The sequence below is a fragment of the Triticum dicoccoides genome, chromosome 3B (genome assembly GCF_002162155.2).
Source record: "Triticum dicoccoides isolate Atlit2015 ecotype Zavitan chromosome 3B, WEW_v2.0, whole genome shotgun sequence".
In the NCBI taxonomy this organism is placed as follows: Eukaryota; Viridiplantae; Streptophyta; class Magnoliopsida; order Poales; family Poaceae; genus Triticum; species Triticum dicoccoides.
In genome coordinates, this window is record NC_041385.1 from 401,894,813 (window position 1) to 401,900,812 (window position 6,000).

Sequence of the window (6,000 nt, forward strand, 5' to 3'; positions counted from 1 at the left end):
AAGCCTCCCCCAAGCTTGTGGGAGACTCTCTTCTTTAATTTGCACAAAATTATATATTTCCTGCAAGGCATCTTGTTTCTTATGAGCAGGGAAATATTTAGCAGAGAAGTAATAAATCATATCCTGGGGACTACGCACACAACCAGGAGCAAGAGAATTATACCAAGTCTTAGCATCACCCTTTAATGAGAACAGAAATATCTTAAGGATATATAAATAGCGAGACTTCTCATCATTAGTAAATAGGGTGGATATATCATTCAATTTGGTAAGATGTGCCACAACAGTTTTAGATTCAAGGCCATAAAAAGGATCAGATTCAACTAAAGTAATAATACCAGGATCAACAGATAATTCATAATCCTTATCAGTAACACAGATAGGTGAAGTAGCAAAAGTAGGATCGGGTTTTATTCTAGCATTAAGAGACTCCTGCTTCCATTTAGCTAATAATTACTTAAGATAATTTCTATCATTGAAAGCAAGAATTTCCCTAGCAGCTTCTTCATTCATAACATAACCCTTAGGAACGATAGGTAATACATGATCATTGGGAGAACCTTCATCATCACTATCATCAATAATAGGTTCTTCAAAATTTTCATTCCCCCTAACTCTAGCAAGTTGTTCATCAAGAAATTCACCTAATGGCACAGTAGTATCACGCACAGAAGTAGTTTCATCATGCATAGCAGAAGTGGCATCATCAATAACATGCGACATATCAGAATTCATAGAAGTAGTAGGTTTAGGTGTCACAAGCCTACTAATAACGGAAGGAGAATCTAGTGCAGAGCTAGATGGCAGTTCCTTACCTCCCCTCGTAGTTGAGGGCAATATCTTGGTTTAGCGTCTTTCAAGTTCTTCATAGTGATCAACAGATATAAATCCCAAGTGACTCAGAGAATAGAGCTATGCTCCCCGACAATGGCGCCAGAAATTAGTCTTGATAACCCACAAGTGTAGGGGATCGCAACAACTTTCGAGGGTAAAGTATTCAACCCAAATTTATTGATTCGACACAAGGGGAGCCAAAGAATGTTCTTGAGTATTAGCAGTTAGTTATCAATTCAACCACACCTGGATAACTTAGTATCCGTAGCAAAGTGTTTAGTAGCAAAAGTGGTATGATAATAAAGGTAACGGTAGCAAAAGTAAAGATAAATGTTTTTGGTTTTTTGTAGTAATTGTAACAGTAGCAACGGAAAAGTAAATAAGCGAAGAACAATATATGAAAAGCTCGTAGGCAATGGATCAGTGATGGATAATTATGCCGGATGCGATTCCTCATGCAATAGCTATAACATAGGGTGATATAGAACTAGCTCCAGTTCATCAATGTAATGTAGGCATGTATTCCGTAAATAGTCATACATGCTTATGGAAAAGAACTTGCATGACATCTTTTGTCCTACCCTCCCGTTGCACCGGGGTCCTTACAGAAACTAAGGGATATTAAGGCCTCCTTTTAATAGAGAACCGGAACAAAGCATTAGCACATAGTGAATACATGAACTCCTCAAACTACGGTCATCACCGAGAAGTATCCCAATTATTGTCACTTCGGGGTTGTCGGATCATAACACATAATAGGTGACTATATACTTGCAAGATAGGATCAAGAACACACATATATTCATGAAAACATAATAGGTTCAGATCTGAAATCATGGCACTCGGGCCCTAGTGACAAGCATTAAGCATAACAAAGTCATAGCAACATCAATCTCAGAACATAGTGGATACTAGGGATCAAACCCTAACCAAACTAACTTAATTACATGGTAAATCTCATCCAACCCATCACCGTCCAGCAAGCCTACGATGAAATTACTCACGCACGGCGGTGAGCATCATGAAATTTGTGATGGAGGATGGTTGATGATGACGACGGCAACGATCCCCCCTCTCCGGAGCCCCGAACGGACTCCAGATCAGCCCTCCCGAGAGAGATTAGGGCTTGACGGCGGCTCCGTGTCTAAAAACGCGATGATTCTTTCTCTCTGATTTTTTCTCCCCGAACGTGAATATATGGAGTTGGAGTTGAGGTCGGTGGAGGTCCAGGGGGCCCACGAGATAGGAGGCCATGCCCTATAGGGGGAGGGGCGCCCCCTGTCTCGTGGACAGGCCCTGGGCCCCATGGCATTAATTCTTTCGCCAAAAATTCTTATTAATTCCAAAAAGTGCCTCCGTGGATTTCCAGGACATTCCGAGAACTTTTCTTTTCTACACATAAAACAACATCATGGTAGTTCTGCTAAAAACAGCATCAGTCTGGGTTAGTTTCATTCAAATCATGCAAGTTAGAGTCCAAAACAAGGGCAAAAGTGTTTGGAAAAGTAGATACGTTGGAGACGTATCACCCCCCATTGAACAAAGAGGACACATAAGCACTTGGTCCACCATGTCATTGACCATGGACTCGAAAGCCTCATTAGCCTCTTGCGTTAAAGGAATATCCATCATGGAGGGACTAACATGCCCAACTAAAGAAGGAGAGGCAATGGGAGAACTGGGCTCCACAGAGATTGGGCCATCTCCCAACGGGGAAAACCTGGGCTGGGAAGGTTGGTGGGGAAGGACCAGTCACCACCGAGTCCAAAGAGCCCAACATGGCAGAGGAGCCCAACATGGGAATATTCGAATCATCAACAATCCCGCCCAAAGATCACGCTGGAGATGGAGACAGTCGTTCCGGAGATGACGATCAAATAGGTTCGACCATGCCAAAAGTGATCGACGGCGAGGCCACCGTCCACTGGAGCTCCACCGGTGGAGGGGGGTGAATAACAACACATTCCTTTGGGGCGAGATCATAGCCAGACATGGATGCTAATTCAATACAATTCTAAGAAGCCTGATAACAATAACCCTTACACACATCATAATTCTGAAACATGGCAAAAGAAAGCTCTTTGCGAGCAGAATTACCAGATCTGATGGCAGACTTAACAGGAGGCTTATGCATAGCTAACATACCAAGAGTGGCTCGACGCTTGGCATGGCTAACAAGGATCCACTCAGCATCACACTCCTTTTTCCAGATCTTAAACTCACGCCACCAATTTGGTCCACCATTACCCCAAAGATGAAAATAGCACTTGAACTGAGGGCAGACATAGGAACGTGAATCAACAATATGAAAACCAACCTCCTTGCACGAGACAACGAAGGAGTAAACCTTGTCCTTGACGTAGGTCACCATGAGATCAATAGAAGAACCCCCTAAAGCTGCCTCAAGCGCCACAGCCACATAATCTTCATCTAGCCGGAATTCATGCTGACTGAAAGAGACCACCAGAATTTGATGATATGCTTAGTGTAGTAATGTGATATGCTTAGTGTAGTAATGTGATGATATATGCTTAGTGTAGACTTTGATGATAGGCTTAATTAGTGTAGTAATGTGCGATGCATCATGTGCTTATTAGTGTGTAGTAATGGTGTGATATGCTTAGTGTAGAATTTGATGGTATACTTAGTGTAGTAATGTGATATGCGCTTAGTGTAGTAATGTGACATGCTCATTTATCATATATGTTTTTTTAAACTTACCTAAGAGACTAAGCGAGAGCTATGGCATCGAGCCGGATGAAGCATGCATTGTTGGACTACGCCTTACCAGAAGGGGCTCCATTACCAACTGTGCTTACGCAGTGGACATGGATGGTCGCACTGTCTTCAGCGCCACGGGGTGGAACAACTTCCTTGCTGGCAAGAATCTCCAGGTTGGACATGCCATCGTAGTCACCATCAGGAACACCCAACGCCATGACTTGAGGATGATGATCGTCATTGACCTCATTTAGAAGTATGTGTGTGGCGGGGCCGTCGATGCTAAATGAACTGCTTATTAGCGCTATCTACTACTATTTTAGCTCGTGTTTGTCAAGAGACAATAATGGCGATTCTCGTTCTATTAGCGATCTACTACATACTGTTTGTGACATTGTCATTTTCACTTATTAACTCATAATTTTCTATTAACTGATACTGTTCTACTGTGTAATGTTCTAGTGTGCTTAGTTTTAATGTGAAATGCTAAATGTTACATGGTGTGGAAAAAATATTTTCTTTTGGCTGCACAAATCGTTCGTGATGTGCAAAGTACATTGCGCATCACTAGGTGAGTGAATATGGTGGTGGCGTTGCCGACATGGCATGCCAGCAACACGTATAATATTGTTGACGAGGGCACCAACGCCACCACTATTTTTTTAACAATGTCGCCATATTGGTGGCGTTGTGTGTCCATGCCAGTAAGGCCATTTTGCCACGCCATAGCTAGGCTTTTCTGCACTAGTGAAAGCATTATGGCGGGAGTTGAATCTCTCAGAGGTGGTTATACATGGAGAGTTGGAAATGGACAAATATTGACATATGGAAAGATGCATGGATACGAATTGTGTGAATAGGAGGATTATTACTGCTAGACGAGGAAATCTTCTGACGAAAGTCTCTGACCTTCCTGATCAAGTAACACACGTTTGGGAACATTGTGGACAACTAATGCTCGTAGAGTCCTGGCGATCCCTCTCCCTATGCATAATATGCCGGATTTCACTGCCCAGAGCTATAATAAAAAAATGGTTTGTTTACGGTACGATTAGCTTATTTGGAGGAGTGGATTAGATAACACGGGAGAAAATTGGAATACCCGAATGGTATGGTAGAAGCAAGGTTAATCCTATTTGGGAGAAGATTTGGAAATTAGCTTGTCCGGTGAAGGCAGAAATCTTTATCTGACGAATGCTTCATGGTACCATACCGTACCGTGTTATGCTGGCTAATAGACACATGAAAATTTCACCCGCTTGCCCAGCTTGTTCGAATGGGCCAGAATATACCAAGCATGTGTTGTTTTCGTGCCAAAAGGCAAAAGAAGTGTGGGATAAATTGGGAATGTATGGAATGGTTTAAAAAGCTTGTGGTGTTGATCATGCGGGAGAGGCGGTCCTTGAATAATTACTCCTTATGCCAGATCAAGAACTAGCTATTTTGAATTTCAGAATGCACGGGAGATGATTGCTATAACCGCGTGGTATTTATGGTGGAATAGACGAAAGTTGGTTCATGAGGGAAAGTCTCAAGAGGCGTACCAAACCTCGATGAGGATTCGTGCTATAATGGCTAATTATGTTAATGCTCACTCACATAATGCTATTAGAAAGAATGAAGGATGGAGCAGACCTCCTAGGGGGTTTGTTAAGATGATTGTGGATGCTTCATTTGATCATTACCTGATAAGGGGCTCAACGGGTGCTGTTCTTCAGGGTGACAAAGAAATTTCATTGTTGGTGGAAATTGGAAGATTGAATGGTGTGCTGATGTTATAACAAATGAATCATTAGAAGTTATGTTTGGCTTATTGCTGGCACAAAAGGCGGGCTGCAATCGTCTCATTATTAACTTTGACAACATGGAGGTCATTGACACAATGAAGAATGGAGCACATTCTGCAGGAGCGGCGGCCACCGTTTTTGATCATTCCTACTTTATGGCTTGCGATTTTCCTCTTACTAATTTGAACATTGTAATAGGGAAGCTAATAAAGTAGCCCATGAGCTTGCTAGTCTAGCAAGTTGTTCCGTGAAAAGCGATTGGATAGAGGAACCTATGGAACAAATTGTATCTCTTCTTATAAATGATGTAACCATTATTTCTAGTTAATAAAGTTGATGATATTTTTTTAAACACATCTGATCAATCAAAAACATTTCAGCGACACATCCGCTTTCGAACCGTCCACGCACATTCATGCCACTCAGAGCATACGCGACCAGACGGACGCCTACACGCATTGATGTCGGTCAAATGGACGTGACCGGAGGACTGGTGGCGCCGACATTCACGTCGAGGTTGTCAGAGCTAAATCCGACAAATCTCGGGTAGGGGGTCTTGAGCTGGTGGTCTTGGCTAGATGGTAACATGAAGTAGAGAAACATTGTGTTTACATAGTTCGGGCCCTCTCGAAGAGGTAAAACCCAACGTCCTGCTTGT